Source organism: Ambystoma mexicanum, chromosome 2q (genome assembly GCF_040938575.1).
Source record: "Ambystoma mexicanum isolate Mex_15411 chromosome 2q, UKY_AmexF1_1, whole genome shotgun sequence".
In the NCBI taxonomy this organism is placed as follows: domain Eukaryota; kingdom Metazoa; phylum Chordata; class Amphibia; order Caudata; family Ambystomatidae; genus Ambystoma; species Ambystoma mexicanum.
In genome coordinates, this window is record NC_090924.1 from 755,230,372 (window position 1) to 755,257,646 (window position 27,275).

A 27,275-nucleotide genomic window follows, 5' to 3' on the forward strand; every position below is an offset into this window, starting at 1 on the left:
AGGGCTTAACTGTACTGCCTTATTCTTTAGTTTCTAGTTTAAGGACCAGAAGTAAGGTTTTCTCTACAAAGGACAGGGGACCCTTGAGTTGACCAGACATCCTGATAGACCCCCTATATTTAGTTGAGGCAGGGAAACCCCTCTTAGGAATAGGAATAGATGGGGTTTCTTTTGCTTTCATGTTTAAATAAAAAAAGTCTTTAGCCCCAAACATGCCACCTTTGTTTCAGCCTCCTTCTTCTGCACCCTTATACTACCTTGTGAAGTTGTAGTTTTCTTTCGCACTAAAATCAGTAAGCGTAAATAAACACACTCGAGTGTCCACATTTCACAAACACTTAAGTTTACAAGCGAGTAAGCCTGCTTTAGATGGTGGTGTTTGAAGTTGTTGTCGTGGTTTCTGATATTTTTGAATGTTACCAAAAATTGACCGGCCCAAGTGCTTCCAATAGCATTTCCAACATCACCTGTTTTGTTCAGGGAGATGTTAGCGAGCATCCTTAGTTACCATCAAACATTCTAAGAAACTGACTTTGATGTCAGGTTGCAAGATGTGAAACGTTACAAGGTTAGAGGCTATATTTGTAGCTGTGTGTGTAGAGGGGGGTGGAGCTATGACATTTGGAAGAAGACATTTTTCCAGTGCCAGAATGGAAATTGAAAATCAATTGTTCATCTTGGCAATATCGAATTTGGCGAGTTTAATTAGGCAGAATGTTGGTGAACACCTCAGGTTTAACGGATTATCTGCCAATATCCAGGTTTTTTAGTCAGAAACACAGGAATCCACCAAAAAGCTGAGAATTATTCACTAAATTTGGAGTGTGGAAACTTCCATGGCAGTATAAAATTAAAGTGTCTTACAGAGCCCTGAAAAATCAGGACCTGTATATAGTTCGTCTTGGAGAAATGAGCGAGTTAAAAACTTTAGCAGATGTTAGGCTTGTGAATGGTTTACCAATTATAACCCATATAAATGCGGTGGGAAGGGGTGTTTCTACAGCACCTGGCACTGGCCATAATACATGAATTGGGGTATAAAATTGGCCCTGGCAGCAATGAAAAAATGGCCCCATAGTGACAAATGGCAATTTGTTCCTTTTGTGACAGACTGTGTGCTTCGAAGGGGGAGTTTTTCTGTAACATTGTGCATCGTCAAGAAGATTTGTCTGGTAGGACTGCCCCAAACTACCATCGCAGTAAGTAACTCATGAAACTGGCCCCTCTGTGACCAAACAACGGGTTCACACCAGCCTGCGGCACCTGCACTATCGGCCAGGGCTGTAGGTGGGGCCGAGGGGGCGCTTGCTTCACAGTGCATCGATTTGCCACCAGAGTGGGTGCTTCAGGTTCCTTCCCATAAGCTACAACGGTGGCCCCATGGCTGACTCGTTGCTTTTTGATCACCACCAGTAGAACATCAGCTCTTTCCCATAACTACTGTTCAAAGGCCTAAGAGGCGCATATTTCCTTAGGGGTTGCTTTGGGGACGAAAGTGCGCTTGGGGTTTCTCCCTGGGCTCACAGCCAGAGACGATCAGGCTTATAATCGGACCGGGTCTATCCAATCACAGGACAAAGCGGCCCCTGTGCACAGGGCACATGCGCTTGTGCTCACAGCCCCACTGTACAATAATGGAGTCATTATGTCTGGCCGCGCTCTGCCAGGGGCAGCTGTGGAAACGACTCCTACACGAATGCTCTAGCAAGAGGGGGCGTGAAATTAGAAAAAGATGTCTTCTGTGCGAATCTCCATCAAAATCTGCATGTGGGGAGTCACCCTACATCACCAAAGTGAAACGGGAATGTTGTTTTGGAACCCCTGGTAAGCAAGCTCAGTGACGAGTTCAGCATTTGCCTCGGATATCTGTTCAACCTGCAGGATACAAACTAAACAAACCTCAGACCTTCGACGCCCCGATGTGAAAAAAGGAAAATCAAGCTTGGTAACAAGATCATTACAACAGCGCTTCGCAGAAGGAATAGGCTTCTAAGCACTATGTAAAACAAAGCTCTCAGCTAGACCTATGCAAGGGAAGTCTAGCCAACCCACTCCCCATTTTTTTATTCTTTAAATTCTGATAGCTGTCATTTTGCATTTCCCGTTACAAATGTATTTATTTATTTATTTTCATTTGTATAGCGCACTTGTAGCCCGGAGGCATCGAGGCGCCGTTACAAGAATTTTGTAGGAAGTTTTGATTCATATGTTGACGGACGACCCAGAGGTCTCTTGGTTACATGTACAAAAGTACATGAAGTACAGGTGTGAATCAGAGTTACATAAAGATAATGAATACAATGAGGTCATTTTTACATAATGAAAAATGACAGTATATTTTCAGACAAAAAGCTTGGTTTTGATTGCTTTGCGCAATTCTTGGTGGGACTCGATTATTCTTAGGTGAGTGGGGAGTGCATTCCATGGGTGGCGGCCAGTGCAGGAAAACTGGAGCCCCCAGCGTGGACTTTTCGAGTCTTAGGCGTGAGAATCATTTTGGAGTATCCCTTCCTCAAAGGTCTTGTGGCGGTGTACGAATGCAGGGCTACAAGTCCCAAAATGCAATAGGAAAACAGGACTGAACGGGCGACACCCACCTGGCAAAAGGCTCGGCATAAAAATAGGATTTTCTACAGTGCAGGCCCTCGAGAGGGCAGAACAGGCCAAGATGGGTCCAATGGAGAATATAGTAACCCTTAATGTATTAGCCTTGTGGCAAAGCAGACTCCCATGTTAGAGCATACGTACATCCTTGAGGCACTAAAGCGAATAAGATGCATTCTAAAATGGCGCTTTGGTGTTAACTTGAGTGCTCTTGTTTGGGGCTACTTTAGCCTGGCCTGTAGCTATCCTCCCCCATGCCACAGACGATTACTCCAAAGTACAACCTAAGCAGTGCATGAGATTCAAGATCACAGGTTTGGCCATTACTTTCATGCTTGTTTAGCACCGCTGGCTTTTCAAGTCCCCAGTTCAAAGTAAATGCATCTTTGATTGCCTTCTCGCCCACTAGAGCACCACTGCACCTCCCCCTGGAGTCCCAGCAGCGCCAGTCAGTAATTATCCTCCCCTTCACTTCCCTCCTTTGCTAGACATTTCTTTAGACACAGACATTTCAATATATATATAGAACTAACAAAATTAAGCGCAACACAATTATTCTGCTTTTTCCCCATTGCACTCTCGTCAAGCCAGAATCATCTGAAATGGCGTGTTTAGGTGAGGAACGATTGAGGATTTCAATGAAGAAAGAAAATATACAAATTTAGTCAGTCTGAAAAATATAAAAAAATGTCTACATAAAGAAATTTATTTTTGAGTTCATGCATGTTAGGGTCCACAGTTATCATCATGTGTGCAATTCCTACTGTGCAGGCACTGTAGAACATTTGAATGTGCCCAAGGTACTGCACAGTCGCTTTCAAAAAAGGGATTGGTGGCCTGCAGGTTACGTGGATCTATGCAGCAGCTGCTCTACCCAATAATCCATCTTACTCCTTTGATTCTGTGTCCTACAATGTTACGTACATTTTTTGAACAAGTATTCATCAGAGGCAGGAGGTTTACCAGGGCGAGGAGCATTTTCACGGTAGGTTACACATAGATCTCTGCCCCATCTGCTGAACTCACTGAGTGATCGAAACACCTTAACACTCTCTCCTCTCTCTCTCTCTCTCCCTCTCTCTCTCTCTCTCTCCCCTCTCCCTTGGTGCTTCAAGCCATCCACCCTGAACAGTAGCAAAAACCAGCATTAAAAATCCTGTCTCTCTACTCTTAATTGATCACTGCCTACTGCAATCCCATCAACTGAACCAGCTCAGGGTTTGGTCCTACGTCAGGACAGTTTGAACTCTCCAGTTGCCCTTATGTGTAACTAATTCAGCCCAGGTTGGATTCTTTTCATTTTTGTGCATCTGCCTTTTCCAATAGAAACACACATTGAAAAGTCCTAAAATGGAAAGGAATAAACATGACTGGAGAAGCTTTTTACACGTTGAACGGGAGCACAAGAGAGCCCTGAAAAAAGGCTTCCTCTTCCTTCGCCTAAACACACAGGCCCCGATTCACAGAACGCTTTCCTATTGGATTGCGTCACGATAAAACACTTCCATGAATCAGGCCCATAATGCAACACACTGCGCTCCATCTTGCCACCAGCCCGGACTCTACTTTAACATCATTAGCTTGGGCAAACTGGCCTGAACCATACCCAAGACACATCAGAGTACACCACTGCACAAGAGCGCCCTGAAGCGATTTATACAGCATTTTATGTTATATTTCTATTTGTTGCCTGGGAGTTCCCAAATTGCCATCCTTCATTCAGATAAACTTTTCATCTCATAAGTCCTATGATCCTTTCACTCTCACACACCAGTTTCCCAAGAATGCAACAAACACGCAGAATTGTATTAATGTCATGTATTTAGAAGCCGATAACATGCTGTGACACTGAAAATAAAGACTACCAAATCGCTCATCTAATTGGCTAATCAAGAAAAACGTAATTAAGAAATCTTGCCAATGAATTTTTAAATACTAATTCATGCCTTGCTTCATTTTTTAAAAATGATAAACGATGGCATTCTTTAAGTAACTGGCGCCTTGATTAGAAGGAATAATTGTGAGATTATACATTGGAAAGAAGGGCATATTTGTGAATATCTGGTTGATTAATGTCTACGCCTCCTGGCCCAGGATGGTATGAATACCATCGGGCAGAGTATGGTCAAATAATTTACTTCCATTAAGTTTCTTCTCTACTGAGGACCTCATACTGATAGGCGAGATGGACACCAGATGCCCGAATGTATAAAGCCTTGTTGTATAGTAGCCCTAGGGCAATAATTACAAGGGGGGATGGGGGGGGGGGGGGGGGGGAGAAAGAGCCTAGTCAGCATATTTAGAAGGCACAGCAGGTAGACCTTGGTGGACAGGTTCATATAATTGGTCGTCTCACACTCCTACTACACTCTGCATTCACTCCCACCTTTATAATACATTATGCCTATATTATTTTATAAGCAAAGATCAACAGGTCAAACATACACACATTAAAAGTAATAAAATGTGTGAATTGTTGAGGGGCAAACATTTATAGTTCCCAAGTCGGGTGGTTTAAATGGTGGAGTGAAAGAAACGTGTGGCAAGAAGTGGCATTTATCGTTCAAAAGAAACATTTAATGAGGCAGTTTCGACAAACTAATTAAAAAAGGAAAAAAGCTCAAGCAGGAAGCTATTGATCCAGTAAAAGAGTAAAAGACCCAATTAAAACAGTTAAGAAAAAAAGTGTAGTTGAAATATTGGGAACAGGTACAGGAGATGTTATACGGAGGAGTTAAAGGCCCCATGTTAGAGAACAAATATCGGAGTCAACATGAGGGAGTTAAATTACATGATTATCAGTTACCTTTTGCAATCAGTTAGCAAAATGGCTTTTGCTTTTATTTTGTGTTTTACAGGGAGACAGTCATTTGAACTTTAGCTTCATGCCAAAATACATGAAGCGCAGGCAAACCACACATGAATGACATTTGGGTACACATTTAAAACTATTTTCATGTGGTTAATATTCTAATTTATGTGTATATATTTATCTTTCTTTTCCAAGTGACTCTAGGAAAGACTTAGAAGAATATTATGTTTTGAATGGAGGATAGCCCAGGGGAAACGCGCTGGTCTTAGAAGCAAGACCAGCAGAGCTTCGAATCCCGGATCTGCGCTTAGAAACCAAACTCAGGTATGGTATTAGGCCCGTTATAAAAAAAAAACAATTAAATAAATCAATAGAGGTTAAGAGATCATTTCAACATGAACTAACCACAGATCCTTTTCTTCTTATGTTTTGTGCCTTCACCTTTATTGTTTGGGTTTATAATGTTAAATAAATAAGGGCCTAGCCCTGAAGACAGACCAAGCATGAAATGCACTGGCCACAATAGACTCACGTACTGCTTCACTCAATAAACATTGTATTTTATGACAACGTTTGACAAGGTCATGAGAATGAATCCGAGTGTTCATAATAGAATATAGATTCGTAATAAAGTAGTTACAAACACACAGCTCGGATTGAGCAGAGCGAGAGCACATGGTTTTTCCAAGGGCGGCTTTGGAATTGGTTGTCATAATTTATACTCATTGGCTAGAGCTATACCACTGGGTTCCGATTACTATACACAAATGAGATTCAGCTACTTTTGAAAATATACATATATTGTACAGTGGTGCCCACCTAGACCTTATTTTGTTTATTTCCTTATTGAGTTATATTGTACACTGGGGTGCCATAACTATACTGCTTCAGCTATAGTTGGAATAGCCAAGATATCTGCTCTCTGTAGATTAAATGTAATGAAATCGTTCTTATTCTGTTTTTAAACGTTGTAAATGGTCAGTTTATCTATAAGCATCTTGAAACTTTTCTTCTGGTGTTATGCTTGCACTTAATACATTATTTTAGTACTGCTTGGGTAATATCATTAAAAGCTGGGGGCACTATGGCATAGGGTTGGTTTTTCAATGAAAAGGAATTCGGGAAACCGATGCTCTCTCTGAAAGATTCCCGTGCTGTTCACCACGATGGTCTCTCGAACCCGGCTCTAGAATGGCGTGTGAGCAATGTATGTCCTATTTTGATGAGGTTAATGCAAGTAATAAGAATCCAGTCCAGGAAGGGCAGGAGTTTCAGTCCTGTTTTTCCGAATTGGTCACGTTCTAGTCCAAGCTGTTAATGGCCGTTTGCATTACTGGATGCAAGGGCTACGCTCACTGGCAAATTTGTACCTGATCGACTGAAGGCGTGGAGGATACAATTATGATACCGCTCTCTCAAATGGGATTTCATGAAGGATCCTCAGTACTCCCTGGTTATGTGGTGTGGCAGGACAGAAGAAAGACACAGACTACTATATAACATCTTTCAAGATGATTTATTAAATAATACGTGTAAGGCCTGACATTCCCCATCACTATTGGTTGGTCCCTGCCTATCTCAGTAACTGGTGAAAGTCCAAATAATAAAGTCCTCTGTCCAAAACGAACCTATCTGGCCCTACCACTATCACAATGAACTTAAATCAGGAAAAGGACTCCCTTCTCCCAGGATACTTTTAGTATCTGCCCAGGACTCAGTATGGGATTTTTAAGTATCCCCTCGTGACTTCTTTAATTAGTCTCTGTAATTCTACAATAGAGCTTCTGGATATTCCTCTCTTTTTAAGTCTTTCCTTTCTTGCTTTCTTAATGCATTTCCCCTCTTGTGGGGACTTCTCAGTGTATTCAAGGATTCCCTGTGGCTCGGGGTGGTTACCTGTCTTAGATTATTATTGTTGTACAAGTCACTCTCTCCGACCTGATCTGTTGCACTTTCTTTGCCCTCCTCCCGAGTATTATTCTCATTGGCTCCTAAGTTTTACTGTTCACGTTTTCACTGGTGTGCTCACTCATGTTGTCCCAATTTAGATTCACTTTAAATAATTTTCCCTTCTCCCAGGGAACTAAAATCACTGGGTCTTTTACTTGGTTCAGGTTCCCAATAAAGTGGTCTGTTATTTTATCCGACTTTGTCTCGCTGGATTGAAAACGTCTTTCTTTCAATGTTAGTACGGAGATAATGATCCTCCCTTCGAGACAACCTGGGACTCCCGTAGTCCAGGTTTCTCGGAATCCTTCTGGTTTGCCTTTGGTTGCTGCTGCCTTTCCCTCGTCTGCATCTGCTTTCTCGCAGCGTCTTCCCTCTCTCTGGTCTCTTGTCCTTTCTCAGCTCTCTGGTATGCTAATGTGATACCAGGCACCTTGCTGCTGCTCATAGGCGATGATATCGGCAAAGGTCGCACCACCACCTGTTATTGACGGTTTGTCCACCGGCTTCTCAGTTGCTGCAACACCGCAGCTCTGGCGTTATGCTTACCACTGGTAAGTGAGTTTGAAACTCACAGCCTTTCAGGGTCATGCCTCCTGCAGGTGTTGCATGGCTCGGGACCTCCCCGGGCCAATGTCGGCTTCTCCCTCTCTCTCTCTCTCTCTCTCTCCCCCTCCCTCTCCTGTGTGTGTGTTGTCGAAGCAACATTAATGATAATACTCATTACAGTAGATTGGTTATTTGTTTTTAAAGGGACATATTCCTTTTCAATAACAATGACATCCCTGTAGAGTTTCTTTGTCCCATTTGTGCTGGAAAAGGATTTCAGATGTTTGAGAGCATCCCAGGTATGCCATCATGTGTACAGGTTCAGGGAGTTCCTCATGGGAATGAAAGTCCTTGTCCCCAAAGGGGGGAGTCTCTCCCGGTGAGATCCCACTAGCCTCTAACCGTAGGGAGGGTATTGCAGAGTGGGCTCACCTCGCTAGCCTCACAAGGGGTGGGGTGCTCCCCCTTGGGGAGACGGGACAAAATTCCCTCAATTCGTACAGTGGCCTTTTATCGGTTTGCTGCTAGAGCTGCAGAGGAGGCTGACCAATTCCATGGGGCATTTGTTGACTTCTCCATAACTTCTGCAAAGCCCTTGGAATTTGCCAAAAGTTGATCAACGTAAGAATTCATTCTGGACTGCTTAGGCATGTTCGAAACACGTGTATGAATATTTGGGTCCAAGTTACCTGCTGACCCTGGCTGCCACTACAGGTATTATTGCTATTAGTACCCCAGGATTCATCCCCAAGGTGCTACTATAACAGACTCTCCCTGGGAAGCTGTGTAAGGCAAACAGTGAGGAACAGGAAGAAGATGAGAGCGGGGGCATACCAGATGGGCCGACCATGCTCCCGAGAAGAGAAGTAAGGAGGGCTGGGAGATAGGATCCAGCAGAGTGCCAAAGGTACTCAGCTCCCTCCAAACACATGCTTGGAACACTAGCTTAAGCTTGCGTATGGAGAGATGGGATTGGTCCACGTACCCGCTCCGCTCCAAATTCTAATTTAATAACTTGATTTGAGTAATGAAAGGCTTCAACAAAGTATGAAGCCCGTCATTTGTGTTTTCATGGATATGCCTAGAAATTGAATCATTTTAGATAAATAGAATTTTTAAGCGTGTTAAAAAAAGATTATTCTAAGTTCAGGAAACTTAAATAAATATGTTGAGAATCTATGGGAGTAAATCTTGCTTTTTAATTCAATAAAAAAGTAAATTGGAGTTCATTGATTGATTTTTTATTTGCTATGCGCTTATACACAAGTGTTTCAAAGCGCAACCATGGATGGGAAGGGAAGACAAGACAAACAACCTTACTAGGCATGGTACATTCAGATTATGCAGCTGAACAGAGAAGGAAGTGCGTGGGGGGGCAATAGGGACAAGTGCGCCAAGTCCCGTCAAAACATGGTTAAGGGCAGAGAGATACCACCCTCATGGGTCGTAATAGAAGTGCAGTAGTGCTGCGGCAAGTGCAAGGCCCGGGGGCAAGTGCAGGAGACTGTCGAGGAAAGCTTGGGACCTGAGGCTCTGAAGGTATACCAGGCAGCCAGTCAAACTGAGCAGAAGTAGAGGAGACAGAGAAGAAAGAGGTGGCAAGCAGGGAAGGGGGAGAGATAAGGAGGCAGCGAAGAGGAAAGTCTTGAGGAGTTTCTGGAATTTAAGGAGATCCGGCTCACGACGGGGAGAGGCAGGGAGGCTGTTCCAGAGGGAGGCACCTGAAGAGGATAAAGATCTCGCACCCCCCTGCCCCCAAGTCTCTGCTTGGAGAAGCGTCTCACCCGCTGAGAGTTGGAGGAAGATGAGCGGAGGGGTCGGGAAGGCAAGTATTTAGGAATAGACGGTTGCAGATAGAGTTAAATATGACTGAGCTGTGAGACGCTGTACAGGGCAATAATAGAGTTGTAAAGCTATTCAATGATACACATCAAATTGCAATAGGCATTTAGGGCCTGATTCATGGAAGTGTTTTATAATGGCGCAATCCCAAAGGAAAACGTTCCATGAATCAGGCCCATAATGTTTTCTATCAATATTGACTAGGAAATAGCATCATCATACAATTTGAAAAGTAACACTTCTACTATACTGACTAGTTCACTGAACAAGATAAACTCAAAGCTAACCATCATCCAAGTGATTCCCACCCATTCTTTACTTTTGCTTTCCTCCCACTATAACTCTCCCATAAAACCCAATTATGGATCACTATGTTCCCATTTCATAAACAAGGTAAAACACCAAGAACACAGAACCAGGTTTCCCTTCCAGGCATCATTAATCAAATATCAATTTGAAATTGCCACTAATATTTAGTATTTATATCTCCTCAGAGTACCTGGCATTCGAATAACTTTGCCATACTTAGCCCAAGAGGGGTACCATTCAGTATCTAAATGACCAGGTAGCTCATTTAGCCAGCAGGCCAATCTTTCCACGTGATAGCTCGCAAACTTTGCGTATCCATTCAATATTGCTCTCTTCATACTACCGGTCATGCAGGCTCTAACCACCAAAAGCATATGATGAACCATATACAGTAACACCCCTAAGCACTCATCCTTCTAGGGTAAGCCAAACTAGATCCGCAGTGAGACCAGTTTTCTGTTAAATTATGCAGGATATGACCTCTACCCAGTAATCCCGAATAAACATACAATTCCACATAACATGTCAAATGTCACCCTTTCTTCATAGTCACAGTACTCGCTTTCTCCATTGTACATCTTAGCTACGTCACCAGCGGCAGAAGCCACATTTAATAAGTTGCATTTTTAAACTGATTTACTATTGAAGACATATTTTTTTGTACATAAGGGACAAAAGACCAAACGTAAATATTCATTCATTCTCTCCCTCTCCCTCCCCCGACTTTTAACTCCCATCAACAACTTATAAATAGCAGAGACTACGGCCCGATTTCCTAGATGGGGATTGAAAATAAGGTCACATTCTAAAGATATGGGTTATCCATTTGTTTTGAGACAGGGTTCCTTTTAATCAGTCTTGAAGAAAAACAGATAACTTTCCAATATTGAGTTCTTTTTCCTACGTCAAAATTTCCATCAACCTGCGATTTCCCTAGAGCTTACTGGCCATTTCAACACCCGCTTTGAAATTAACTAGCCTCATTATTTTCAGCTAGGAAGCGGGAGCCCTTAAACAACTTAGAGGCGAGGGCCATGATGGGAGCTTAATAATAATTCCTTTTTCCGCCATAATTCCCAAAGCATATTCAAAACTGGTCCGTTTCCAAACCGACTTGAGGGACAGCAGACCTCAGGACCCAGAAGCATTTGCCAACTGTTACTTGCTGTAATGTAGTATTCTCCGGGGCAACCAATTGCTTCATCTGTACGAGGGAATTAAAAATATCAGGCAATACCAGGGCCTGGAGGACCAGATACCAGTTAGAAAACTGAACCGTAAACCCATCTCTTCTTGGGAGATTTCCTTGGTTTCAATCAACTGCTGCCTGGACTTCTCAATAAGAGATAAGACCTTCCAATTGGGATGCTTGTTCATCTGAAAGTATTGGGAGACTAATATTTTCCAAATACCCTTACCCATGATGGGGGTGGAAGGACACCTTCTCAGAGGCGTAGACGCTTTTCAAGACTATACTGCACTATTGATCCCTAATAAGGGTGAAGCCAGGTGTGTAATTGTCTGTTGAGAAATGTCCGTCTTGTGTTGATAAAGCCATGTAATAATACGCACTTCCCTGAAAGAAAAAGACAATTTCCTGGAGCAAAAGGCTTGCGTTTAGGCTAATTTACACACCCACAATGCGTTGCAGATAGGACTCCGAACTGGAGGTCAACTTCCAGCAATGGCTACTAGATGGCGTTGTGGCATGCATGACTTGGCTCAAATGGATTATTCTACTTTCATTAAAGTTACTGAAAGACTCCACAATCTTGCTTGGTTCTCTATTTATAAGAGGGTGCAAAATGTGCACTAGACATTAGCTAATCATATTTGACTCTTGGCTAGTAAGATGGTGTGCATCTATACAACTGAGTTGGCAAGTAACTTTATGGCTGGCTAGTAGCTTGCAACTTGAATGTTTGCCCCGATGTAGAAAACATGTCTTTTCATACATAACAAAAAACAGTCTGCCTGCTCGCTCTTGTGAGTCTTATTGCCCGCATAGCATCTGCATGGACTCATTTTTCACAAAACTTAAAACATATAACAACTGGAAGAACTTCAGCTCATCTCTAAGGGATGGGATTTATTCCACCAGTCCCAATATACAGACCCTCTCAGACCCTACTGAGATTCAAGATCCCGCATTTCAGCTCCAACATGAGCTTCCCAGTTAGCTCTTCCCCCTGCTTCTTCATGGTTCCCTCATCATCAATCCTGGAAATGTAGCTTTGGATGCTTCTCACATAATGCCTGTGCCATTTCTTGCCCCTCATTTTCCTCAAAATAGTACTCCATCTCCTCCTAAGAGATTCCCTGAAAAGGAGATTCCTCACAGCCAATCACTGCATTGCCATCTTCCATTGTGCTTGCCAACAAATGGAAGGTCCAGTTTCATGGCCTGTCAATACTACAGGAATAAAAGGAGACACCCATAACTAAGGATTTCTGTTTGTCCTCCAACAGCAAATCATTAACCTAAAATAACTACAACGAGGGTGTGTAAAGAAGGTACATGCTCTTTGGTTCAGGTTAGTAACAAAAGGGATGAACCGTGTGGTTCTAGGTTGAGAACTATTCAATCTGGAACAAGGGGACTGGGTCTCATGTGATGAATATGCCAACAAAGAAAAAGGTTGCCCCCTTTCCCATTGTAAGAATTTGAAATGAAAGGCCCTCCTTACATATTTGGGGGCGCAAACTTGTTCCTGCCTTGTCTTTGTTTAAATCATCACCAAATATTAGACAAGGGAACTACTGAGGAACTCGTCACATTTCTTTATGTTGGTCAAAATCTATATCTGCTTATTGGAGCAGTTTCGGCCACACCTCTAGTAATGGGGGCTCTATGTGTGCCAAACCGGAGACAAATAACCATATATAGCACAAGTGCGTTGCAAAAACAATTTATATAATACAAGTGTACGATGCAGTAGAATATTTACAGTGACACATATATTCAGTGTGGATAAAAATAAGGTATAGCTATGTTTCACTTTCAGTTCTCAGTGCCAAAATTCCATAAACAAAGAAAGAAGGAACATAAATGCAGCCTAAAGTGGTTGCTAAAACATATTTACAGTGACATAAAATAAATCAAAACAGTTATATGTTTATGTCGGGAATGCCACATTAATTCTGTGGAGCAGTTTCCTCTAGGATTTGCAATTTGAGCAAGGTTTTTTGGGGATAAATAATTTCTACATGTGATAGTGTTGCTTTCACCATTTGGTTGAGGTTGGCCTGTCTCCAAGAATCAATCAGCCCAAGCATCTTCAATAGTGAGCAAAAGCAGGATTGATCTCCCTCTACTTCCTGCAAAACAGATGATATCAAAGACAGTCTATCAATGGCCTGATACAATACCAGGTCGAAGTCTTCCACTGTAATAAGAAGCCCCTCTGCCCACAAATCAATTTCATCTAGGGCTTTTTCTGAGAATTCCACCATTGCCTGATTGAGGCAATAGCAGATTCACAAGGTCAGAATAGCGCCTGCTCACTGTCCCTTTACCAATAGAGGAATACCATCCAGGGTTCACCTAACTAGAACTTGTTCCAGTCCAAAATTGCTGGACTACAGACTCCTCAGCCCCCCTTTCTTTTGAGGTTGAAGACCAATAAGATTAAGCCGCAGGCAAGTACTTGTGCTCTTGTTGGTAATAGGTTCTTGAAGAAATGAAACACTGAAATGTTTCTTCTTGACACATCGGTGCAGCAAGTGGTGTTTATGGGGCAATTACAAACCTTCCACATTGAGAGAAGCAACAATTCATCCCCACCCCCATCTCCAAGAGAAGTCGTTTTAACTTTATTTTTGCTCGATCTTTAATCTGGTCAGGTTCTACCACTCCTGAAAACCAAGTGTGAAAAGCAAACATCAAGATTTTCAACATCTTTCCATAAGTTGGAGTGTAGTGGGCAACATTCCACCCCGGGTTCTTAGTTCCCCCCATTCTCCCGTACACGCTGCATATGGGTACAATCTGCTGTTACTTCAAAGTACATTTCAACCCACAAGCCTACCTTTTATGACAGCTTCTTATACAGCCAAGATGCCCGATTTACCTCTTTTACTTTTTATTTCCTGTTTTGTTCGTTAATATTTTATTTCGGCAAAAATGCCATAAAACCAGCCACATAACATACATAATACAAAACATGAATAAAAACATTAAATAATACCAATAAAATTAGATAACTATTATTAAGATATTCTTCATAAAGTACTGCAAACACACAAGAAAATGTTCACTCTAGTACTGGGACGAGGAAGATGTGTGCTAAGAGTAGTGAAGGTCAGGCATGTCCTTTAATTGTGGTCAGGCAAGGCTGAATAATCATCCACACCTGCAGCCGGTTAAAGGACTGCAGGTGTATAAATGGAACCCAACCCAATGGCAAAGGGATATGACAGAGCAAGGACAAGGAGGCCGGTGCAGGCAATAGAGGGCCCTCCAACATGGTGTGGGATTGGGGACATGCTGGAGCAGACTGGGAAAGGTGAAGGAAGCCGTGCTGGAAGGCTGCCCCTTTCCTTTCTATTCAATGTGCTCGTTCTCCTGTGGTGGAGGATCACCCCAGAAGTGTCTGAGGGGCAGGAGCTGTAGCCCCGACACTAAAGGAAGAAGACCGTGTGATCCGTGCTGCAACACCAACATTCAAAGCGACCAGTGAATTTCTGGTAATTGAGAAACCCGGTGCGCATGTGTGAACTTGAGTATTTCCTAAGATACTTTGCATCGGAGTGGTCGCGTGTGGCGAGGTACACGTTTTCTAAGGTCTCCTAACATTGAACTATTCAGTGTGAAACGAACAATTATTGAACCGTGAGATGAAGGGCAAATGAACCCTAAACTAAAGATTTAATTATTGAAAACCAAATTGAATTTGCTACTTACCAGATGAAAGCCAAAACGAGGAGAGGAAATTTAAATCCATGCAAACCATCATACCCTGAAGTGCTAAAAATGAATAAGACAAGGACATTTTGTGTTTCTTTTGAAGTGTGGCACTTGGAGCTTGAGGGAGGGAACCCCGAGTTCTGACAAGGAACATTTCACTTAAAGGTTGATTGAATTATGTGACTTGGAGAAGGGCACCCGAGTCCTAACTTTGGGAAGGAGACCCCAAGACCTGAAAAGACTCATTCTAACACTAAGAAAGGGAATGTTGAGACTTTACTTTGTTGAACTGTTTTATACTTGGGGAAGGTAGCAGCTGAAAGAAAGCTGTGAGCTGGAAGAAGCTCAGGACATTGTGTTAAACACTGGTTTCCTCTTTTGGTTGCTGACATTCCTACACATTGTATGGCTATAGTTGTGAGGGCAAGCATAGATTTTGGACACAGACAGATTCCTAAATTGAACTCTGACTCAGACTTTCCTTTGTTTTATTTAGGTAAGGAAATCCCACCTTATCATAGGGCAAGTTAGACCTTTATCCATCCTGACATTTATGTTAATAAAATTGATTATTTTGAATCTGGAATCTGTTGTCTGTGTCCTTCTTTATGATGCCTTCACAATAGCCACCTTTGCCAGTGTCCTAGGGCTGGTGTAGGTCAAAGGCTGTTCCAACCTCGATTAGGCTTGTCTCTTGCTCTTATCGCAGGCTCAGAGCAACAGAAATGGAGGTGGCAAACAGGGCTGACCTAGCAAGCGGCCATCTGAGCTGAGCCCAGTAGCAATCTCCATGAATGGCTAATCCCCCACACTAGCGTGAGATGGGGGTTTAGATTCTATTAAAGACAAGGAGGCAAGTATTATGCATTTCAATCTTTACTCAAAAAGCTGTAAAGAACAGAACTAAATAGAGTTCAATGTCAATGTAAGGGAGCTCCCCAATCCATCATGGAGGACTGGTCATGCCCTGCATGAGACCAATGAGCAGGGACCCTTCCTTATACAAGTCCATTACTCTAATCCCAACTCCTCTTTCTGTAGCTGTCTTGAACCAGACATCCACTGCACAGATCAGATGATAAACGATGAAGACAAATCCAGCGAAGCTCTCGTACCACATACTCCACATCTTGTAACTATGAGCCACACTCCTGATCAGAACCTCAACTCGTAGCTGTAAGAACAAGCAAGAAGGGTGGGTGGATGGGAAGAACAACCAACCAAAGAATGTTCTCTCTTGAAACACCTGTGTATATGGGTGTCATAACTGCCATATCATATCATATCAAGGGTGGGTTGGTGGGATAATACTCGCCTCCTTGTCTTTAATAGAATATAAACCCCCATCTCACGCTAGTGTGGGGATTAGCCATTCTATGACAAGACAGGAGGCTCATATTATGCAAGTTTGAAGCCCTTGCATCCCATTAGTACAACATGATCAATATAATAGTAACAATATAATAAATGATAGAAGAAAAAAAATGTTTTAAATGTTTTCATTTGATCAATCAGCTAACTGCAAGAGTATTGCCCAAGGCTAGGCTGCCCGAATAACTGTCTTATAAGGCATAGCCAAATCCACTGCAAGAAAAGATAACTGGAAGATGTGCCAATTCCAGTGTTGCTTATAGGCCACCAAAACCAACTGGTTAAAAAGAGGGGGGGACACTGAACAAAGTTTTCCTATACTAAAAGGTTAGGAAAAACCCCATCGGAGCAATAAAACTCCTCTGTTGTTCAATCAAACATTCAAAACACTTAAATTCATACCACCTTTGGGAACCTAGATAGCAAACCAAAGAAGATAAACACTTAGCTCTCCTGGAGATAAAAAGAAATACCCCTTAGGGGGTGAAAGTTTTGTAGGTTCCATCAAAGAAAGATATCGTATTAGCAACAGGACATGTCACATAACTACACTGGGGAACCAAGTGGGAAAGACAAATCTACCTAAATGGTAAAATGAGAGTAATAAGTCATTTTATTAATCTGCAATAGGATGACCTATCCTGAGCGGAGCTGAAGCAATAGACTTAACACACAATTGTCCCCAAACATATGTGTATACTAAGAAAGGTATGTCTTCTGGGGGTAGAAGCAGAATGGAAGAAAGGGGCTCCACCTGAAAAGTCAAACCTTCCAAACTGCCAAGACGGAGACCAACAGATCTCCCGAGCTCTTGAAGAAGGACTCCGCTACCCTGACAAAAGGAAGATATTTACAAAAACCTGACCCTTAAGAGACCGAACTTGGCAAGGAGAAAAAAATGTATCTTACATCCAATCGCTACCATCATAGTGATATATGAACCCCTTTGTAGATGTGCCAGGTGCTTGGACCTGGTTCCCTCCTCCATGGTTGATAAATTCCCTAGAGGATCATAAACTAACCGAAGGAGGACCACTAAATTCCATAGTCTTAGCAAAGACTCTAAACTGCAAAGAACTGATCACTAAACAGTTCAAATGAAGTTGCTCACCAGAAGAAGACTAACCTCTACCTTAGCCAATCTGAAAAACCTTGAAGACCCCGCACCCTGTGCTGGCACTTTATTGCAAAGCAATCTCCTGTGAAAAACCCAAAAGGTCTACCTGCGATGCAGGTGACTAGGCGAAACAAGTCAATAACTAAATATATATCCCAGCTCTCTGGAGATCTCACTGACAGACACCTTCTGAGATAGATAACGTAGAGATGTTGGAACGCCTTGTGATAGAAGGCCATAATAACTTGGATGGAAGAGGAGTAGCACTTCCAGACCCCTCTATCCCACCAAGGGATATTGTGCCTTCCCAAAGGAGGAGAAAAACCTCCCCCACTTATCTAAAGAAAAACCTTGCAACCCAGAAGAAGGCTATCCTGAGGACCACACTAAAGCCCCGCTTTACACTCTTAAAATAAAATACACTCTTAGACTTCTTAACCAACTCCATGACAGTGGAAGGGGGGGCTCTGCTTAACGTAGTGAAATACCAGGAAGTAGCGCAAAGGAAAGTAAACTGACGGAGGAAAATGCTCAGTGTGAGTCTGCACTGGTCATGAGCCAGAACTCCTGTAAAAGGAAAAACAGAAACCATCAGGTGTTACTCCAAGAGGTGTAATATTATGATGCAATCTCCCCCCAAGGTTGGCGGGAAGGGGAATGAGGGGGAAAAGGACTTTGGGATAATTATCATGCCCAGTAAATGAAAGGTTGTGAAAGAATACTGGGACCACTGTCCCTTCAAACACTGAGGTTGGAGTCTGAATGCATGTGAGGCTGACTGGCCACTATGGGGATCAGGGGAAGGAAAGATTAAGCACATTGCCCATAGCAAAATAGCACTTATATAGTGCTACGAAGTTCAGGTATACGAGTGTTGCTCATCACTACTACCAACAGTGTGTGATGTGAGGTGTTCACTTATCGATCTCAGCAGGATGAAAGACTGATTTAGACCCTCCCAAATTAGGAGCCTGCATCCGTAGGCTCAGCACAGATCAGGAAGCCAGCACTCTATTCGCTGCACTGTAGACAAAATATATACACAAAGAGGCTAAACAACCCTCTTGAGGGTACAGAAGTCTGCTTGTACTCCTCGAGCAGAGGGGAAATTGTAACACACTGCTAGACGGATAGCTGAAAACAGGTCAAGCCTTGGGAGGAAAACCATGGGGCAGGCGTCAGAAAGTTATTATTTGGCAACTCGTCCCTCTAATACCAACAAGTGTTTCCAAACACTCCATCCAATTGGAACATGGTTGCCCAACCTGCCTTGCAACAAAACTGAACAGATAACCCTGAGCTGACCTTGTCTCCACCAATAGTCCAAATAGTATAATGAATGCCATAATGGGACAAATAGTAAGGGAAACACGCCACCCACTAAAGAGAGCATCAACCCCTGCAGACCTCAATAGGGGCATAGCGCATAATTTTTTCTTTCTCATGTCTAGAGAAAATTCTGCAGCTTAATCGGCACGGGTATTGGGTGGAGCAATTGTTATTGGGGAAAGCAAAACCTAAGGAAAGGACTGAGTTGTCCTGAAACTAACTAAGGTAAAGGGCGACAGAATTTTAACTAAAAGACGAAGGTTAACACGAGTCTGTTTACAACTACCTCCATACACTCTTTTCTTTAAAGTACTTAATAAATAAATAAAATAATATAAAATATTCAAGGATGAGGGGTTACGCCCTCACAGGGGTCCGAACCCTAGCCTTATAGAAGCTGATACCTACTGAGCTATCCGGGCTACTGACAATTCTGAAAACGCAAATGTGTTCCAGACATCACTTAAACATATTGTTTAGCACAAGAGCACGCTGAGCAAGTGCATCTCAACTGCTCACCCTAGCAGGGTGTGGAACCAGCAGTATACGAGGGGTTCACCTCGCAGAAGAACACAGGCAAAGCCTGCCATGAGCAGGTGACAGCACACCTACAGGGAAGATAATGACAACTGCCACATGCAGCACCCAAACAAAAACAAAGCTGCCGACTTTTAAAGGAGGAATACACTGAGCAAGTGTACCTCCAACTGCTCGCCCAAGCAGGGCGCGATAACCAGCAGTACACGAGGGTCAACCTTGCATTAGAACTCAGGCAGAACCTGAAACCGAGCAGGTTATGGCACACAAACAGTGAAGGTAATCAGCAATGCCATATGCAGCACACAAACAAAGTTGCTGATTCTAAGCAAGGAATACACTGAGCAAGTGCATCTCAACTGCTCACCCTAGCAGGGTGTGGAACCAGCAGTATACGAGGGGTCACCTCGCAGAAGAACACAGGCAAAGCCTGCCACTGAGCAGGTGACGGCACACTTACATGGAAGATAATGGCATCTGCCACAAGCAGCACCTAAACAAAGGGTTCTACGTGATTTCGCCAACCTATTTTTGGTTGTGGTACTTTTCATGGCCGACCCTTTCATCGCCAACATTTTTATTTATTTATTTATTTATTTATGGGGGGGGCTGCGTCCCCCCCCCCCCAACTCCCCCCTTACTTAAATAATCATATCCCAACCCGCACAAACACCCCCCTAAAAAAATGTTTAAAATAAAAATGTTGGCGATGAAAGGGTCGGCCATGAAAAGTACCACGACCAAAAATAGGTCGGCGAAATGCGTGTATACCAAACCAAGGTGCCAAGTTTAAGGGAGGAATACACTAAGCAAGTGTACCTCAAACTGCTCACCCCAGCAGGGTGTGGGAACCAGCAGTACACAAGGGGTAACCTCGCATTAGAACTCAGGCAGAACCTGAACCGAGCAGGTTTGAGTATACCTAAGAGAAGGCAAATCACCTATGCCATGAGCAGCGCCTAACATAAAGCTGCAGACTGGCAGTGCATCAGATCTTTGAACAGGCGGGTCCCCAAATATAACTGAAATATCAATTTAAAACGGCTAATTAAAAAAAAAATTATATATATATATATACAGAAACCCATATGTGCACACGACATGGCGGGTAGTGAACCCAGATCCTCTTGCAAGGTAAACCTGCAGGCTTACTATTGACCTATCCCAGTTCTGGGCTGATGCAGAAGCTTAAAAATGCCTCAGAACAATTGAGGCCCACGGGCGTTGGGCTAAAGTCAAAAAACATATATATATATATACATACTATCAAGACCTACTACTGGCTAACACGCAAGGCACAACTGAAAAAGGAGTGACTTAGCTGTGGTGTCAACAGCAAAGAAAGAGGAGTTAGATTTAGAGTAATGGACTTATATAAGGAAGGGTCCCATCTCAATGGTCTCCTGCAGGGCATGACCTGTCCTCCATGATGGATTGGGGAGCTCCCTTACATTGACATTTACAACTTTTTTGTTTGTAAAAGTTTTTCTTTGCTGCTGTGGTTTCAGAGTAAAGACTGAAATGCATAATATGAGCCTCCTGTCTTGTCATAGAATCGATCTTTTAATGCTGAATGCAACGAGGAGGAATCTTGTGTGATGTAATATATATTTTTGTATAGCCAAGAACCAGTTTGTATTGATTCTGTTTGACCAGGAGAAAAGAAAAGAAAGAAAAAAAGAAAAATAATGGGAACACAGAATGCTGAAGAGAAGAAAGAATCAAACAGTGGGTATCCAGTGATTTCATGAATATTCACGACCAAAAATGTTTACCTACAATATAGAATTTTAAAAAAAAAGTTGCAGCTGGTATGTTTGGGAAAAAGGATCATTTTTTTAGGGGGTGCGGTTAATGCTCTGTGGGAAGTTAGCCCACTCCACACCACACCCCGCATTTTGCTGCTGCTCTGAATTTACAAACAGTGAAAATTCAAACATGGAACATTTGGTTATGGAAAAGAAGAAAAAAAAGTCAGGGGTGAAAAAAACACGTGGAATCAATTCATGTAATGTAATCGGCACATTTGGTCGCTGTTAAAACTTTAGGAGTATTCACCCTCCTTCTAAAATGTCAATAAACCAACACAGGACCTCAGCCCTCTAAAACCATGAGGAAACAATACATCTCATCACAACTAAACCAGCGGCGATATCACACGCTTGCACCCGATAAGGAAATCCTGCAGGACCAGCCACCCGCCCTACCGACTAACCCACAATTTCTCCACCTTACTCATCACAAGCAAACTCAAACTAGCCACCTGCATGTGACTTTTAAAAGACCCTCTCCTCAGACTTCAAACGACACAACTCTACACCTCCAAAAACAACTGACACACCAACTCTGGGCTAACCACGCCCACACGCAGGCATGTCGTTGCCTTTCTTGACACAAAGCACTCAATGCTCCTAACGCATCACAACTACAAGGCTGTCGCGCACACACCACTTAGGGTACTTCCCATCTGGACCGTCAACGGGAAGTGCCACAATCTTGCATTTACCATCTCCTCCCAAATAACCAAACCACCCTCTTCCAGATCCACCAGGGCACCTGGAGACAATATAAATGGCAGCAGTGCACAGTACAAATCGTAACAACATAATAACATAATGTAAAGACTTATGGCATGAGGCTGCTGTATGGAGGCAAAGAATAAAAGGTAGGTCTGGTGCATGCACCAGGCAGCATGGTGGGGTTAATGGGTGTACATTACACTGGCTCGCCCTTTTCCAAACTAATGTCACTAATACACACGTCTACACAGCAGCAATCAATGAATGAATGGGAATTCTCCATACTGATGAGTGCGTGCACTCCAGTGAGAGGAAGGGCGTGGCCGATTGCAATGCGTCCACCGCGAGCTGAAACTGACCAGCCTCTGATGAAGTGGGTGGGGGAGGGAGGAAGAAACGCACTACAGACTGCATGACTCAGCTGAACGTGGTGAGAGAAGGCGTGGAAGGAATGTCAGTAGTGCTGGGAAGGGAAGCCCTGCTTTGGAATGTCAGCTAGCAGCCTGCACCATACAGGGGGTGGCAGGGCAAAGGACGCGTGGCATGGAAGGAGGGCAAATCGTGGCAAGGGGCTTGCACTGCACGGATTTTGCGCTAAAGTGCGCACACAGAGGATAATTTAAAATCCTGGCACACGGTGAATTTGAACCCAAACGAGTGAATACGCTTACAACCGAGTCAAAGCAAGCAGTCAAGTAAATAGATGAGCAATTAAACACGGGAGTTCAGTGGGAGGTGAAATGAGCCCAGCGATGTAGCCAAAATGAGATGGACAAACAATGGATGGATGCAGTCGGAGGTGAAATGAGCCCAGCGATGTAGCCAAAATGAGATGGACAAACAATGGATGGATGCATCAGATGAGGAGATGAAACCAAACTCAGGGGCACACGAGGGAACGTAAGGGCACAGTAAAGAATGTGCAGTAAATAAAGGGGTGGCATAACGGATAACATGAAGTAAATCCCAGGGATCTAGTAGATGATAAGATGGTAGACAGTAATGCCATGGGTACAAAAAAATATATTATTAAATGGTCTTGTATATCGCCCTGCTGTGGGTGGCTCTATTAAAAAAAAGGAAAGGTGGTTAGTGGGAGAGAATGCGAAGCCCATGGTGTTGATGGGTGCAGGACCGAAGTACCCGGTTCCTGTGGCTCAGTATGCTTCTTTGGGATTGCAAAGTCATTTGGAAGTATGTTATTCCGAAGGGAGAGCCCAGGACTGAAAATTGTAAAGAGTGCTTAGGGCAGAGTTGTCCGCAAAAGTGGGCAGGGGAGTGTGGCACAGCTGAAGAGAGGAGCATCAATCCTCACTTTTTGGTATTTATGTGGCGTTGACTGGGTAGGCCTGTGATGGCGTGAGGTGGATGTATTAGGGTTTTAGAGAGTGATTGGTTAGTTGGGGACTAGAAAATAAGGGACATGGGTAGTGTGAGCAGTAAACGTAAAGGGTTCTCTGAGGCCCAAATAGTATGCACCAGCTGGTGGAGGTGGCTTATTAGATGTTTTCGGTGGTGGTAGTTGGATTCACATTTGGTTGCATGGAGAAGGGCCCATAAAAGATTCAATATGGTAGGTTATTTGGTGGGTGCAAGCGGAGCCTAAGCATTCAATGGGAGGAGAATGAGGCGAATAGATCTATAGGGGGTTCCTAACAGTGGGGGTGGGGGGCGTTAGTTAAAGAGACAGATTTTTAGCTGCAAGAAACACAATAAGCCTATAAAGTGTAGTATAGGATGCCTGTGAGGGATTTGACCATCCGCACAGTGAGTGTGAGCTCACCTGGGCTTTTTGTTTTTAATGTTTTAAGAAATTGAATGATGGGAGATCAACCTCAGAAATGCTCGCCGCACAACAAACACATAGTCAAGTGTACTCTGGGGGGACACAGCCACAGGCGCAGTACTCCCCGTCACATTTAGATGAAATGTGAATGCCACGGGTACATCAAAGCATCTCAGGAAGAGGTAAGGCAACACCTTCCTACTACCATAGCCAGCCTAATTAAATATCAAAGGTTCCATGGATCCGCCCTGTTCTATTGTCAAAGTTCTGTGTGGTGGCAGTGCATACTGATGAGAGTTAAACGAAAGTAGGTCTGCAAAGAGACCTGCTCACAGAACTGACAAGGACAGGAAACTAACCCCTCTTTGATATGCAATGTGTCAGCTTGAAGCTAGCTCCCACCCCTCTGTGTGAAGGGCAGTGAATGTCATGTCTGGGAAAACTGTTTACAGTAGGCAACCCCAGCAGGGAACCCACTTTCAGAGGGAAGAAGTATGTGATTTGATGGAGACAGAAAGCCTGTTCTCGCCACAAACTTCAAGGGAGACCTGCACTTTGATCAGGAGTTGCAGAGAGCTCAATTAATCAGAGAGACACTTTGAACCACAACAGACAGGAAGATGGGTGGAACTTAGTAGTACATGGTGTCACCCCTTACCTTTCCTGTTGCAAAGCACTCTGGTTATGACCTCACGCATAACAGAAGATTGTTGTTGACCACCCAGGATCGGTTCATTAAGTTAGCCTTAGCCTGCACCAATCACTGGGGCCCGTTTGGCTTTAAAAGAGGGTTGAGCCCTTCTCTAGGCAGATCATCCGACGACTTTGAAAGATGTGTGAAAGATGGACTCATTTGGACCGTGGCAGAAGGTACAGTCTGCTTTACAGCTCCCGCCAGTGGGGAACAGCGGGAGATACCGGACTCAGACGTCCCATCCAACAGCTCCAGAACCACTACCTAGCCAGCACACAGCGTGCCCTGATGGGTTCTGCCAGCAAGCTTCCTGGGTGGGAAGTGCCAGACAGTCTCTAAACAAAGGACAATGCTGTTGCCTGCGAAAACTCTCCTCAGCTTTGGGTCGTCCACCTTGAAGGACAACACGAGCCCAGCGAAGAAGCTAGGAGGAGTGCCACGACAAGCATCAAACAGCATCCATAGCGCAAGGGATTTTTTCGAGGCAGTGGAGCCCTCGAACAGCGACCGGCAACCCCCCTGACTGTTGTCATGCTGCAGTCACTAAAGGCATCCGAGATCCCTCGACCAGCGTTCCAGATCCGCCAACCATCACAGAGACAATGATTCTTGACCCTGAGCTGCCGTGTAGGCCAGCCTGCAGCTATCCATCCAGCATCACTTGCCGAACTGCCTGCAGCCTGATACCTGCAGCTGTCTCCCGTCTTGAACTCTGTCACAGTAGCCGCAAAGTGTCCTGGAACCGACTCGACGCTGTCGAGCATCAAGATCATTTCAAGCACAAGGTACTTTGTGGTTCTGCCCCCTGGTCCTTCTCCCAAGGCCCCTAGTGACATCTATGACCCCTTGCTCCCTTGGTGCTGAAACCAAATAACCTTGAACAGTTAAGACTGATTGCTTTACCGACTAACCTCCTGTTAGTACCCATAGTGCATCCCTTTACTTCATGAAACTGTCCTCTGTGTTCCTTTACAGAGTGGGTTGTATTCTGTAGTGTGCTAGAACTGTCTGTTGTAATAATAATGAAGTAGATATTTTTATGCAACCTTGAATGGACAGTCCCTTTTATCATTGGGTAAAATTGTATTTTCGCTGTGTTGCAACTAACCAACGATCCACGACCTTGCGGAGATAAGCCTGCCGTTCCGTTCACGTCACCAAAATTGGACAAGGAGGTTTATAATTTACTTGTGTTGCCAACTGTTCAGATCCCTTCTGGTGTACTAGATGTGTGGGGCTGATTGATGGTTTAGGAACCGAAATTCATCCCTGGACCAATGGTGCCCCAGAAGCTTCATTTGTCACAATACCACTAAACCCAGGGGAGAACTGTTGTAGGAGTCTGGCGCGAACCTCTATGGTGCAAAAGACGACGAGTTGGGAACTACAGCCTGGGGAGCGATACAGTAAGAGATGAGCAGTGAACCTATAGATAAAGTAAGGTACAGTAGACTGACACTAAACAAGGCGGTGACACAAATGATGTGGTGGGCTCTAAACCCAGGAACTCATGCGTGCAGTAGTGTATGACATTAGAGCTAAACTCAGGGAGCCAAGTAGCATCCAGGATTTAACCTAACCGTAGAGATAAATCACTGTACCAGCCTGGCCCTACCTCAGGGAGGCAGTTGTGCATGAGATCAGTCAACCGCAGGAGGGCAGCAGAGGATCAGGTGGCCCTAAATGTAGGGGTGTAAGTAGTGCATGGGATTAGAGTTAACCTCAGCATACCACTCAACCTTTTGTGAGTCCCCAGAGCAGATGGAAACAAAGGATTTCATGTTTGGCGGGTGAGAGTCCATTGAAGTGAATTTACAGATAAAGTGCTTGGCAGGTGAGGGAACCGATTTCATGGCAGGTGACAACTGCCAAAAGTGTGCAAGTTGCACAGTATGCTTTAAGGGGTAGAGCAGTTCATGAGATAATAAACCCAGGGGTGCAGCGTGGGTTGATTTGTGCACAGCACATAGGGGCATACCTGCCTAACCTCTGGGTTTGTCCCAGAGACTCAGGGTTTTCAGGCTCTTCTCCGGGGTTTTCGCAGCAGGCCCAGAGTTGCTGCTTCTCTGAGGCTCGGAAGGGCTGGAGCAGTCAACATTGAAGCGGCTATGACGGCACTTGCAGCACTTGCATACCCAAAAAGGGGTGTTTTTTTTACATAGTCTGTGATTTTCTAATTAAGGGTTACTTTTATTTGTTCCTCTCAGGGAAGCACTGATCAAGGGCTTGGTAAACTGTTAAAGAGATGTCTCAGCAGAGCTATACAGGCTGCAGGCATGTTCCCCTCATTCTCTTTGTTGGCCCGTCTTATTGCAGGCATTAGAGGACAAGTGTGTGGGAATGGTCATTTTCCCTATCAAGTCACAGCTCACTGGAATGGCCTGCTTAGCATTTAAAAGCCCCATAATCTGCATCTATGCTAAAGTAAATACCAGACTAACAATGCATACTAGACTGTCCCGTGTCTGCTTGGTTGACATGAATACAAGGTTTTACCCTTTATGAGGCATTGCACATTTTATTTACGTCCTGCATAACAAGATGCATGCCAGTGTGAAAAGACTGAACTGCATTCTAGGACTCGTAGTCTGGGGAAACCGGGGGTACATTCCCAGAATCAATTTAAAGAGGCTGGAAGCCGGTTTCTGAATGGAATGGTGGGTGGGTGTGCATTTCAAAATGATGTTTGGAGGTCCCCTTGCTTGCAGCTGAGAAGGCTAGTCTGCACATGCTAGCAAAAATGTCTTTATCTGGATTAGTGTAATGCTTCCAAATGCAAAAGGGCCCTGTAAAAATTGTAAATGCACGGTTAAATGTGATGCCATTCTGTGCACATAGCAGATCACACATTCAATATAGTTACCTTTTTGACATGTGGGCGGGGCCTTGTGTAAATGGGCGGAGTCTTGCATGGCTATGGGCGGGGCATAATTCTCAGGGTTTTGATTCTCAA

General features: G+C 43.9%; 1 protein-coding gene across 4 annotated transcripts in view; it reads right to left on the bottom strand.

The window, feature by feature from the left end:
- Positions 1–27,275, bottom strand: part of ESYT2 (extended synaptotagmin 2) — a 1,091,416-nt gene that overhangs the window by 1,062,567 nt on the left and 1,574 nt on the right. The gene's annotated exons all lie outside the window — the stretch shown is intronic.